The sequence below is a fragment of the Mirounga angustirostris genome, unplaced genomic scaffold, assembly GCF_029215605.1.
Source record: "Mirounga angustirostris isolate CCGP_5_RB_7025 unplaced genomic scaffold, mMirAng1.0.hap1 SCAF_2, whole genome shotgun sequence".
Lineage (NCBI taxonomy): Eukaryota > Metazoa > Chordata > Mammalia > Carnivora > Phocidae > Mirounga > Mirounga angustirostris.
The window spans coordinates 9,822,118-9,836,900 of record NW_026991710.1 but is presented as its reverse complement, the minus strand read 5'-3'; positions in this window follow the sequence as shown (position 1 = coordinate 9,836,900).

Below are 14,783 nucleotides of genomic sequence, written 5' to 3'. Positions count from 1 at the left end.
CAGGGTCCTGGGATCGAGCCCCGCATCGGGCTCCCTGCTCTGCGGGAAGCCTGCTTCTCCCTCTCCCACTCCCCCTGCTCATGTTCCCTCTCTCGCTGTGTCTCTCTCTGTCAAATAAATAAATAAAATCTTAAAAAAAAAAAAAAAAGAAATTTGGAATTGGGATTCAGAGACAGAGAATTCATCTCTGCATGCAATTGGAATTACAATAATGTAAGCTCAGGAGCCGAGGCATGGCTGTCTTCCAGACAAGGAAGAAAAGAATACCAGGCTAACTAGAGGGAAATACATTATATGCATAGAGAGAAATAAATATGAGAGATAGGCAGAATATTCTGTCTTCCTTATGGATTTCTAGGTCTTGCTTAAAGTGTTCTGGAAGGCTCAGCTCCATTCTTGTCCTTTGGTTCTTCTATAAGACACTCCTGTATCCTGATAACAAATTAAGTCTAGTTCAAGTCACATTTTACTACATTAATCGAAAGAGTTTTCCAGGGGCACCTGGGTGGCTCAGTTGGTTAAGCGACTGCCTTCGGCTCAGGTCACGATCCTGGAGTCCCGGGATCGAGTCCCGCATCGGGCTCCCTGCTCAGCGGGGAGTCTGCTTCTCCCTCTGACCCTCCTCCCTCTCATGCTCTCTGTCTTTCATTCTCTCTCTCTGAAATAAATAAATAAAATCTTTAAAAAAAAAAGTTTTCCACTTCTGGGTTTTTTATGTGAAGAAAATGGAAACACTAACTCAAAAAATAAATGCACCCCCATGTTCATTGCAGAATTATTTACCATAACTAAGACATGGGAGCAACCAAGTGTCTGTTGATGAATGAATGGATAAAGAAAATGTGGTATATATATATATACACAATGGAATATTACTCAGCCATATAAATGAAGGAAATCTTGCCACTGTGGCAACATGGATGGACCTGGAGGGCATTATGCCAAGTGAAATAAGTCAGACAGAGAAAGAAAAATATTGTGTGCTCTCACACTTATATGTGGAATATGGAATCTAAAGTTAAACAAAAGAAAGAAAAAAGAAACAGAGCTCATAGATACAGAGAACAGATTGGTGGTCGCCCAAAGTGGGGGGTGGGGGTGGATGAAATGGGTAAAGGGGGTTAAAAGGTACAAATTTCCAGTTAGATGATGAATAAGTCCTGGGGATGCAATGGACAGCATGGTGACTATAGTTAATGATACTGTATTGTGTATTTGAAAGTTGCTAAGAGAGTAGATCTTAGAAGTTTTCATCACAAGAAAAATAATTGCAGCTATGTGAGGTGATGGATGATAACGAGACTTATTGTGGTGGCTATCTTGTTTTACACCTGATATTAATATGATGTTATGTGTCAATTATATATCGATAAAAAAATCTTTTTTTTTAAGGATTTTATTTATTTATCTGACAGAGAGAGACACAGCAAGAGAAGGAACACAAACAGGGGGAGTGGGAGAGGGAGAAGAATACTCCCTGCTGAGCAGGGAGCCCGATGTGGGGCTCGATCCCAGGACCCTGGGATCATGACCTGAGCTGAAGGCAGACGCTTAATGACTGAGCCACCCAGGCACCCTCAATAAAAAAATCTTAACTAAAGATGTTGGTGCCAGAAGTTGGGTTGCAAACAATAGTCCTTTAGGGAACATGTAGAATTGGCTGAAGTGATATAAAATGAGGTAAATAATGAAGATTTCTCTAGAGTGGGAGGGGAAGGTAGCTTGATTTTGTTACATGCAACCGTACAAATTTGGCTAATGATTGCGGTGGGAAGAGGAAAAATGCCAAGGGAAAACCATTTCACACATTCCCTTAGAGATCCCTAGAGAAAAGAAATGAGCATGGAAAGGAAAATCAAGTGTTTATCAGGTAAAAGTGTTCAGGAAGTGAATTGATAACAGTATTTATGTCTTTAGATGAAGAAAACGTTAGGAAGAAGCGAAGCCGATTTTACATTTAAATTTGACTACATATGAGCACTTACAAATGAAAAAAGTAAAATGTAGAATGGTATACCATATTTGTGTCAAAAAATGGAGGCGTTGTGTGTTAGTTTCCCAGGGCTGCTGTAACAAAGTTGCACAAACGGAGTGGCTTAAAACAAAAGGGTTTTATTCTCCCAAGGTTCTGGAGGTGAGAAGTCCAAAATCAAGGTGTGCCCAGGGCCACGCTCTCTCTGGAGGCTCTAGGGGAGAACCTTCCTTTGCCTCTTCCAGCTTCTGGTGGCTCCAGACGTTCCCTGGTTTATAGCAAGATCACTCCAGTCTCTGCTTCTGTCTTCAAGTGGCCTCCTCCTGTCTCTTTTCTCAGTGTCTTCACATGGCGTTCTCTCTTTGCTCTCTCCTCTTCTTATAAGAAGTTACCCACTGTTTTATTAGACTAAAGGCCCACACCAATGACCTCATTTTAACTTGATGACATCTGCAAAGATCCTATCTCCAAATAAGATCACATTAACAGGTGCAGCAGGGGGTGGGGAGGAGGCAGGGAGCTGGATGGTTAGGACTTCATTTTTTTTTTTTTTTCTTTTTGGTGGTGGAGGGAAACCGCTCAACCCCAAATGGGTTGTGTGTAAATACATGTTTCATTATTCAGTAGACAAATATTTTTCAAACTGTGGATATTGGTATCTTCCCAAAAGGGCAGCAACAATGTCTCCTTTTCTAGGTACTCTCCTGCAGTCTGTGCCTGTCACTCCTCCATGGATAGATGGAGTGTAATCCCCCTCCCTGTAATACAGGCCTGCCTTAGTGACTTGCTGCAACCAGTTGAATGCAGCAAAAGTGACATCCTATGACTTCCTTTTTTTTATTTTTTATTTTTATTATGCTATGCTAGTCACCATACAGTACATCGCATCCTATGACTTCTGAGGCTTCGCCAGAAGAAGCTTTGCAGCTTCTGTCTAGGTGTTTGGGAATGCATGCTTTCTGGTCACACCTTCTCAAGATGCTTCCTGTTGGGGACACAGTCACCATCCTGTGAGGAGCCCAAGACGCAGTGAGAGGCTGCAAGTAGATGCTCCCGTGACAGCCTCAGCTGAGCCAAGTCTTCAAGTCACCCTTGCGTAGGATCGAGGCATTGAATGAAGAAGCCTGCAGATTACTCCAGACCCAAGGCCTTTCTGTCATTCTCTGCCCTTTGATTCTTCCCAGCTGTAGCCCTAGGCATTGCAAAACAGAGACAAACCACCCCTGCTGTGCTCTGCCCAAATTCCTGACCAACGGAAACCTTGAATATAATAAAATGGTGCTTGTTTCCTGCCACTAGTTTGAGGTGATTGGTTATGCAGCAACAGTAGCTGGAATGCTGGGTCCCAACTCATTAATGGGTTATAATATGAATGTGGTGGGGCACTAAAATTTAAGCTAAGAATTAAAAATTTTGTATTTTGTATCTTAAGATTTTACATAAAAATATAAATAGCACATATCTGTTGTTAAATTTCATAGTTAATTTTCTTAAGTAAGGGGCGCCTGGGTGGCTCAGCCAGTTAAGTCTTTACCTTTAGCTCAGGTCCTGGGACAGCGCCCTGTGTCTGCTTCTCACTCTCTGCTCCTCCCCGCTGTGTGCTCTCTCTCTTTGTCTCTCTCTCAAATAAATAAATTTAAAAAAATCTTTAAAAAAAAAAAGTTTCTTAAGTAAGATTGCCAGTATATCAATGAATAATACCAATGATAGTGGGAATCCTCTTCCCAACCTCAAATAGAAACTTTCAGTATTTTAGCACAAAGTGCAATATTTGCTGTAGACTTCCCCTGAAACAAATAATACATTATATGTTAATAAAAAATTAAAAAAAAAAATTTGCTGTAGGCTCTCTGTAAATCCCTTTAACAAAATAGGAGAGTCCTTTTTATTTCTGGTTTGCTTAAAGGATTTTTTTAATCTTTTGTTTTTATTTTTTTTTAAGTTTATTTATTTATTTTTTTTAGTAATTTCTACACCCAATGTGGGGCTCAAACTTACGACCCTGAGATCCAGAGTCACATGCTCTTCCATCTGAGCCAGCCAGGTACCCCTAAAAGGATTTTTTTTAAATCATGAAAGGATGTTGAATTCTACTGAATTAAAATCTTTTCCTCCATCTATTGAGATGGTCATAATTTGTTTCCTTTAATCTTTAAATGTAATATATGATATTATTTAATTTTATTGTGTCAAACCAACCTTATATTTCTGTGATAAGTGCTACTTCATCATGACTTGACACCACTTTACTCTATTTATGCCTTTCATTCCCAGGTTTATATGCTATTATTGTCATGTATTTTAATCCTACCCTTTTAAATTCTATAAGATATGATGATGATTATTATGATTATATATTCAACGTTCATTTGTTTACCCACATATTTATCACTTTCTTTTTTTTTTTAATATTTTATTTATTATTTATTTGACAGAGAGAGACACAGCAAGAGAGGGAACACAAGCAGGGGGAGTGGGAGAGGAAGAAGCAGGCTCCCCGCCGAGCAGGGAGCCCGATGCGGGGCTCGATCCCAGGACCCTGGGATCATGACCTAAGCCGAAGGCAGACGCTTAACGACTGAGCCACCCAGGCGCTCTGGACTGTTTTCTAATTCACAAATTTTTATCATCTGTGTCAAATCTCTTTGTTGTGTTTTTAATCTCAATTATTTTACTTCTCATGTTAAGAAATACTATTTGATTTTTTTATATCTGCTATGCTGTTTTTAATAAAGTTCTCTTTCCTGCAAATATATTCCAGCTTTCAAGCTTACCTTTTAGCTCTTTAAACATACCAAGCAGATTTTCTTCATAATCTGTATCAATAATTCCATTATATTAGTCATGTATGTCTGTTTTTGCTGTCTGTTATTTCAGCTGATTGTCATTTAAAGTGGCTTCTTTCTTTGTGTTGCAAGATATCTTTATGATTTGTTTATTTTTCTTGGAAAACTAGTTGTGGGGATGCTTTGTGGCATAGGGTATGGGTGTCTACCTCCAGAAATGACTTGTTTTTGTTTTTTCCATGTGCCTAAGAGCACTAAGGTTGGAGATCCACTTTAAGCTAAATTCATGGCTTGAATTTTACCAGTTATATAAGTGGCATACACCTTCCCTCATAGCTTGCCTTTCAACTTTGTTTACAGTGTTGTTTTTTTTTTTTTAAAGATTTTTATTTATTTATTTGACAGAGAGAGACAGCGAGAGAGGGAACACAAGCTGGGGGAGTGGGAGAGGGAGAAGCAGGCTCCCCGCAGAGCAGGGAGCCCGATGCGGGGCTGTTCACAGTGTTTTTTTTAAAAAAGATTTATTTAGGGGCGCCTGGGTGGCTTCAGTCGTTAAGCGTCTGCCTTCCGCTCAGGTCATGATTCCAGGTCCTGGGATCGAGCCCCCACATCGGGCTCCCTGCTCCGCAGGAAGCCTGCTTCTCCCTCTCCCACTCCCCCTGCTTGTGTTCCCTCTCTCACTGTGTCTCTCTCTGTCAAATAAATAAATAAAATCTTAAAAAAAAAAAAAGATTTATTTGAGAGAGGGAGAGAGAGAGAGTATGAGTGGGAGGAGGGGCAGAGGAAGATAAGAAGACTCCTCGCTGAGCAGGGACCTGATGTGGGACTTGATCCCAGGACTCCAAGATCATGACCTGAGATAAAATCAAGATCCAGATGCTCAATCAACTGAGCCACCCAGACACCCCTGTTTACAGTGTCTTTTTATTGAACTAAAGATTTTTTTTTTTAATTTTAAGGAGAGCGTTAAAATTTTCCTTTGTCATTTTGTTTTTACTCCTAAGAGGTCCTTCCCTACTCTAAGTCATATGTTCTATATATTTTTTATCTAAAATACTATAAAATTTGATTTTTCTATCTGTAAATTATTTTTATTTATAGTGTAAGGTAGAACCTTTTTTTTTCCTAATAAATATCCAATAGTCCAAGTGCCAATTACTAGATAGTTCATCCTTTCCTTGCTGATTTAAAGTAACATGTTTTAGTGTATGTATGAGTCTGTTTCTGGGTTCTCTATTCTGTCCCATTTGTGCCTTTCCCTCCACACGGTCTGCTTAACTTGTTTTTCTTTTTCAAAATTACTTGACTACCAAATTTTAGGATCAGCCTGTCAAGTACCACATTAAAACCTGTTTGAAAATTAATTGAGATTGGGTAGAATTTATGTAGATTTGGGTCTATTTTACAGTAACAAATTTTTAAAATGTTTGAGTCTTTCTACCTATGAATATAGTATATATCTTCATTTATTTCTTCAATGATACTGATTTTTTTATATCTGTTATAATATTCTCAACAAAATTGTTGAACACCCTCTGTTCCTCATTACCTTTATAGTTTTTGTGTTTGCTTATGAATGGTGTTTTTTTAAATTTATACTTTCTACTTGATTTAGCTGGTCTTTAGAAATATCATTAGTAGGGGCGACTGGGTGGTTCAGTTGGTTAAGCATCTGACTCTTGGTTGTGGCTCAGGTCTTGATCTCTGGGGTGGGAGGTCAGGCTCTGCATTCCACAGGGAGTCTGTTTTCACTCTCCCTTCCCTGCTGCTCCCCCCTGCTCCCACACACACTCTCTCTCTAAAACAAACAAATAAATCTTTTTTTTTTAAAAAAAAATACCATTAGTTTTTGTATGTTGATCTTGTATCCAGCAACCTTAATGAACTATAAGTTTGTTAGAATGCTTAAGTACTAGAAGTTTTTTAGTACTAGAAGTTTATCAGAATGTTTCCTTGACTTTTCTATATAGTTGATCATATCATCTACAGAGACAGTTTTGCCTTTTCCTTTTCAATGTTTATTACACCTGAAGTATTGAATAGTAAGCATTCTTGCTTATTCCCAACTTAGGAATGCTTCAATAGTTTTGCCATTCAGTGTGATGAAGGTTGTAAGAGTTTTGAAGATTTTGAGAGTTATTTTTTTCTTTTTTAAAGATTTTATTTATTTATTTGACAGAGAGAGAGATAATGAGAGAGGGAACACGAGCAGGGGGAGTGGGAGAGGGAGAAGCATGCCTCCCGCGGAGCAGGGTGCCTGATGCGGGGCTCGGTCCCAGGTCCCTATGATCATGACCTGAGCCGAAGGCAGACGCTTAACGACTGAGCCACCCAGGCGCCCCTTGAGAGTTATTTTTTTATCAGATTATGTAAGTTCCCTTCTATTCCTCATTTTCTAAGAGTTTCTTTTAAAAAATCATTAATATGGACTCTTGCTGAATGCACTTTTGGTCTCTCTAATATTTTTATTTTTTTATTTTTTTTTAAAGATTTTATTTATTTATTTGACAGAGAGAGACACAGCAAGATAGGGAACACAAGCAGGGGGAGTGGGAGAGGGAGAAGCAGCCTTCCCACCGAGCAGGGAGCCTGATGCGGGGCTCGATCCCAGGACTCTGGGATCATGACCTGAGCCGAAGGCAGATGCTTAACGACTGAGCCACCCAGGCGCCCCTGGTCTCTCTAATATTGAAAGATATAAATTCTTTTATCTTTTCGAGACCTGAAGTCACTTATGCCCATAGTTTCAGTTCTGTCTATGGCTTTAATCTTCTGATGCAACACGGGTTGTATCTTGAATTCTATTTTCATGCTTTATTCAATTTTATATGTACACAGTATAGGAAATTGCCTGAAAGTGAAAGTTTATAGAACTATTTTAACTAGAAGTCTGATTGATAGGTGTAGTAGGTGGCTCCTAAAAAAATATGTCCAGATTCTAACCTCTGGGACCCATAAATGTGACCTTGTTTGAAATGTGTCTTTACAGATGTTATTAAGTTAAGGATCTCAAGATGAGATCATTCTAGATTATCTAGGTAAGCTCCAAATCTAATGACAAGCGTCATTCTAAGAGACATACAGAGGAGGAAGGTGGATTCTCTACATGGCCTTCTTCTGCTTCTCTCTGTATCATGCAGCCACAAGTCAAGGACTGCCTGGAGCCATCAGAAACAAAAGAAGCAGAAAATTTTTTCCACTAGAGTCTTTAGAGGGGGTGCAGCTCTATGGACAATTTAGTTTTGGACTTCTGGCTTTCAGAACTGTGAGACAATAAATTTCTCTTGGGACAATTTGTTATGACATTCCTAGAAAACTAATAGAGTAGGGATTCTTTATTTATTCTTATTATTAATTCTTTCTCTTTTTTGTATGTTGCAAACCACTTCCATGAACCTCTTGTTTTTTATTTTATTTTATTTTATTTTTTTAAAATTTTATTTATTTGAGAGAGAGAATGAGAGAGAGAGAGCATGAGAGGGAGGAGGGTCAGAGGGAGAAGCAGACTCCCTGCTGAGCAGGGAGCCCGATGCGGGACTCGATCCCGGGACTCCAGGATCATGACCTGAGCCGAAGGCAGTTGCTTACCCAACTGAGCCACCCAGGCGCCCGAACCTCTTGTTTTTTTAAATGAATATGGGTGATCATCATCTCTTTTCACACAGTGAATCCATTGTCTTCTCAAATGCCTCTGAGGTTTTTTCCCAGAAAGATTTATTTATTTATTTATTTATTTATTTGTAATTAAGGTAAAGGCGGAGTCATAGCGGTCTCATGGAAATGTATGTTTCTTATTAGAGGCACTGACAGCAGAGTAGTTTCTTGGCGAAAACAAATCAACTCTGAAGTTGTTATTTTTGACGGTACCAAAATAAGGTAGGATTGTACTTTCACATGGAACATGAAGACGGTATTTTTGTTATTCTAGGAGAATCAGAGAGGGAAAATAAATCTGTAAGATTTATGGAAAAGTAGCTGAAATCTATTCATTCAGCATGTACTCAGGTAAAAATTCGGTGTGCTTTTTTGTGTGTGTGCACGCGTGTGTTTGTGTGTGTGTGTGTGTGTCATTGTTTATAGTATTTAAGATGTAGCCTTTTGTAATTTCCTGGACCTTCTTTTCTTAGTCTGAGATATAACTTTGTTTTTATAAATACTTCCCTTTAGAATGACTTAAACCTAGAAAGTCTCAGGAGATAATACGGTGCTGCTAATAGTTATTATGCCACCACTATCCATAGATCACTATTCAATAGCTCAAGAATTAAGTGCATTATCTACATAGTAAATTATTTTCAAGATTTTCAGGATAAGGTATTGCATTGCCATTATCTGTAAAAGCATGGATCGTCCCTCCACCTTGGGTCACCAGTAGAGGATCTTCACATGCACTCATATTAGTAAGGTATTTTTCTCATTTGCTCACAAGAAAAATTGGTATTTTGAGTGAGGGCTTTGGAGAGGAGAAGTTGGAGTCTCTTAGCTTAGTGTATCATTCAGTGGAGCTCCGAGACAGGTATTTTTCCCTCAAGTACTTCAGCTGTGACCTGAACTACCAGAGCTCAGATTCAACATAATTGCTGCACAGCAAGGAGTCCCTTCTGGAAACCAGCTGCTTGATCAAGGATTCATTTATCAGGAGGATTATGACTCCAAACATTTTTCTAAACTGTTGTGGCCATTTAAAGGGGGGGAAAAAAAAAGAGAGGAGTCTGGGGAACTAATTAGGAAGGAGTGGCTCCCCTCCGAGTCTTGACCTTAACCCCACTGAGAAAGTATGGGATTTACTTTACCTAAGTAAGAAAAGAACATAAATAGTTGGCAAAAATGCTTTGTGGTATGAGTTCCAGCATGTAATGAGTTGGCCTGATACAGAGAGAGAGAAAAAAACTGAAATACAAGAAAAACTCCAAATGCTTTAAAAATAGCAATTAAATGTATCATTATGGCATATTATTATTTTGCACTTCCTGATTGCGAGGAAATAAATAGTTATTAGCAAATAGAATATAACATGCAAACCATTCTTTGGGGGGTCTTTGGCAGGTTATGAAGTTTTACCACAATTCTTTTATTCCCTTTAGTGTATTGTGTTTTCTTTATCCACATTAATGCCCTTCATTAATTTGGCAAATCCTCAGCCTTTGCCTTGCAGAATATCACTTCTGCATCTTCTCTACCCTGTCCTTTTCCGACTCCTGTTGAATGTTATACCTTTTCATCTTATTCTCCATGTGTCTTAATCCCTCTTTCATTTTTTTGAATCTTCTGAAATATTTGTGTTACATTTTGGATAATTTCACTATATCCACCTTCCAGTTCCTGAGCTGTTCCAAATGTACCACTGAATCCATTCACTAGGAGTTCAATTTCAGTGACTGCAGTTTTCATTTCTCAAAGTTCCATTTGTTCTTTAAAGACAGCGTGTTCATTTTTGAAAGTTTTTGGTTGTGTGTTGGGAGGACTTCATAGAGTTTATAGTCTGCAAAACCGATAGACACAGAAATTTAGCTTCTTTGCAAGTCCATCTCTGCTATAATAAACTGTCAGACAGAAGAAACTGTAATAGAAAGCTCAAATTAGGGGCGCCTGTGTGGCTCAGTTGGTTAAGCGACTGCCTTCGGCTCAGGTCATGATCCTGGAGTCCTGGGATCGAGTCCCGCATCGGGCTCCCTGCTCAGCAGGGAGTCTGCTTCTCCCTCTGACCCTCCCCCCTCTCGTGTGCTCTCTCTCTCATTCTCTCTCTTTCAAATAAATAAAATCTTTAAAAAAAAAAAAAGAAAGCTCAAATTAACAAAAACAAGGGTTTGCACATCCTGTATAGTTTATAGAGTTCTTTAACATACTGGTATTTAGTTTGATGTTCATGGTAATCTTATGAGGTGCTTACTCTTATTTGCATTTTATGAGTAATGAAACTGAGGCTCAGAGACTTACCTAAGGCCTCCAAACTAGTAATAAGTAGAGCTGTACACCCACGTACACCCATGCTCAGTGCCTCTCAACCTATTCCATAATTTCCTAGTATATATCCTTAAATAATTTTTGTATATTTACCATGGGTTAGTGGAGGGCTGAGTAATTACGGAAAGGTATGCTTCATTCCATTATCTAAAAACTAAACTTTCTTTGGAAAAAGCTAATGAGGCTCAGTCCAAGATAACTACAAATATTTCCTCAAAATGATAACAGATTTGCAGAGTTATTTATTTATTTATTACTATTTCTTGCTTTATTTTTTTTCTACTTTTCTGCCCCTTCTTTTAGGATCTTATGTTCTGTACAGCAATTTACAAACTGCAATTTATAATAGTTTAAGGTCTACTTGGACCATTATGAGGATGAAGTTAGATGATGTACATCTAAATTCCTCATAAGGTACCTGGTTTATGATGGGCGCTCAAAAAAATAGAAATTTGTAGATTATTTTATTTGCAAAGAAAGTATACCTCTAATCCAATAATTGATCTTGTATCCCTTATAGCATGTATCAGTTGGGGTTCTCTAGAGAAACAGAACCACTAATGTGTGTGTGTGTGTGTGTGTGTGTGTGTGTGTAGAGAGAGAGAGAGAGATGGAGAGAGAGAGACTGATTTTAAAGAATTGGCTTATGTGATTGTGGGAGACTGGTAAATCTGAAATTTTTAACGTAGGCTGACAGACTGGAAATAGGCAGGATTTCTATGTTGCCATCTTGAGGTAGAATATCTTCTCCAGGAAACCTCAGATTTCGAAAATTAGCCATCACACGGTGTGTAGTATTAATCCATGGCTTTGTGTAAACAGAGCCTATATCACATGTTTTTATTGAATTCAGTTAAATTATTTTTTTAGGAGAATGTTTCTTACGTGTCACATCAAACTTTAATTTATCCATATTTAGTCAGAAAGCTTATTCCCTCCCTTTGCTCACCTTCCAAAAAAGATATTTGAGGGGTGCCTGGATGGCTCAGTTGTTAAGGGTCTGCCTTTGGCTCAGGTCATGATCCCGGGGTCCTGGGATCAAGCCCCACATCGGGCTCCCTGATCCGCAGGAAGCCTGCTTCTCCCTCTCCCACTTCCCCTGCATGTGTTCCCGCTCTCGCTATATCTCTCTCTGTCAAATAATAATAATAAAAAAAGATATTTGAAAAATATTGGCATCATTGACTTAACTGTATAACTTGCCATGGTGACTTTTTTGGCAAACTTCATTTGAATATTTATATTCTAATGGGCTTACTTGATATCTAAATGAAATGCTTCAATAATAGGTCCTAACATAGATATATTCAGTCCTAAGCACTGTATATATATTTTCTTTTTAAGATTTTATTTTTTTTTACTCTTTTTTTTAAGATTTTATTTTATTTATTTGAGGTGAGGAGGAGCAGAAGGAGAGGGACAAGCAGACTGCTGTCCCCCCTCCCCCCCCGGTTAGCATGGGGCCTCACAGGTTTGACCCCAGACCCCAGATCATGCCCTGAGTTGAAACCAAGAGTTGGGCACTTTAACCCACCATGCCACCAAGGTGCCCTTTAAGATTTTGTTTTTAAGTAATCTCTATGCCCAAGGTGGGCCTCGAGCTCACATCCCTGAGATGAAGAGTCGCATGCTCTACCAACTGAGCCAGCCAGACATCCCTGGATATGTATTATTGATAAGCTTTATAATAACCCTATAAAGTAAGTACTATTACTATAGTCTCTATTTTATAGATGAGGAAATGGAAACTCGGAGGATTTAAATGACTTGTCCAGGGTCATAAACTTGACTACAAGTGAAAATCAGATTTGTTTGAATCTTGTTTGAACTTTAACCACTATGCTCAAGCAGCAATTCATGTTCTCATGATACTAATTTATTCATTTTAGTAATAACACCTGAGACACTGGAAAATCCTTAAATACATTCTGAGTCAAAGCATTTTTATATAGTAAGACTGAACTCTTGGTATATGTAGGAGAATTGAGGCCTTTTTCATGTGAACCTTTCTACAATAAGGATCTAAGTATTGGAAATCAGTGTCTTAACTACTTCTAAGATTTCTCTCCTGGAATTTTTTAGTTTAAAAGTAGAGTTTCTGATATAATGTGTTTTTTTTTTTTAAGATTTTATTTATTTATTTGAGAGAGAGAATGAGATAGAGAGAGCATGAGAAGGGGGAGGGTCAGAGGGAGAAGCAGACTCCCTGCTGAGCAGGGAGCCCGATGCGGGACTCGATCCCTGGACTCCAGGATCCTGACCTGAGCCGAAGGCAGTCGCTTAACCAACTGAGCCACCCAGGCGCCCTCTGATATAATGTTTTATGCAACCTTTGTTCTAAATAGTACTTGGAAAAAGGGTTCTTTGGTCAAATAAGTTTGGGCAATTTGGGGTTTAAAAAGTCCAAAGAGATTGTTTTCTTCAGTATTTCTCAGAGTATGCTGTGCTCAAGGGCACGATCACTTTGCAAACGTGGGGTGGCTATAGACACTTCTAAACTTTATTTGAGTAGGAGTTCATGGGACTAGTGTTCCAAAGAATACTCTTTTGGGAAATGCTATCCCAAGGTTAAGACAACACTTTATAATAGCATCTTGCTTGTTGGAATGTTTTAAACCTAAATTTAACAAAGTAGATAAGCTGGAAACCCAGACAGCTAAGGGACACCCCCGGTAAAGCAATTATCCTCTAGAGGAGAGCTGTGGAAAGCACGGTTTCAGAAGGGATCAAAGTAAGGATATTATGTCACTACTCTCTATGAAATCTGAAAATGCAGAGTTTCCTTAAAATCACTGGCTTCTCTGTGCTGGTCCTTGATGATCAGGGAAATTCACATCCCCAAAGCTCTGGAAACCACGTTTCAAATAATATTTTGCATTTGTACCATAACTTCTCTTTTTCAAAAACATGTCTACATGTATTACCTTATTTAACCACGTCGGATTCACTGGGAAGTTGTGATAGGTCTGGTTTTCACAGCTGTAGAGGTGATTTGAGAACTCTCCTGCTTTACAGATTTTTGGTTTTGTCTGGAGCTACGCTTGAGGAATCGGTGAAGCACATCCCTAAGCAATGAGGCAGAACTGCGGACAGCTGGAAATTGCACCAGCCTGGGGTTCTGTTGCCAGCAATAAGGTGTTGTTTTTTTCTTTTCAAACAAAGGCTCTTAGATGATTATGAAACTAACAGGTTTTCTATATTCGTGGAATCTACTTATCACATTGCACAGTCCTCATCTGCCCACAGTGAAAAGGACTGTAGCTAACTAGTCTTCTGTTGTCGTTGATATATTTTTTTCATGTTTTTTTTCTGATTATACATTCATGCTCACTATAAAAAATTCATACACTGCAGAAATGTATAATATGGAAAGTGATAGTTCTTGATAATCTCATTACTTTCAATCTTTGTTAAGAACATGGTTTTTATTCTTCTAGATGTAATTTTACTATTTATTTACTATTATCTGTATATATATATATAGATGAGTGCAATTTTTAAAAAGTTTTTTTAAAAAGTTTTCTATTTTAGGGCGCCTGGGTGGCTCAGATGGTTGAGCGTCTGCCTTCGGCTCAGGTCATGATCTCAGGGTCCTGGGATCGAGTCCCGCATCGGGCTCCCTGCTCCTTGGGAGCCTGCTTCTCCCTCTGCCTTTCTCTCTCGCTCTGTCTCTCATGAATTAAAGAAAAAAAAAAAAGTTTTCTATTTTAAAAGTTTTTAAATAAAGGCTTTTAATTAACTTTTCCCTTAAAGGTTGGTTTATCGTGTGTCTTCTTTAAGAAATCTTCACCTAGCCCAAGATCATGAAAATACTTCCCTGTGTTATCTTTTTTAAAGCTTTCTTACTTACTTTATTTATCTTTTTTTCTATGCTGAATGTGGGGCTTAAACCCATGACCCAGGGATCAAGAGTTGGGCTTGAACTCACAACACTGAGATCAAGAGTCACATGCTCTACTGACTGAGCCAGCCAGGCACCCAGAGAGCTTTCTTGCTTTAGACTTAGCATTACAAAATATCTGGAATTGATTTTTGAATATGGTGCAAGGTAGGAGTCAAGA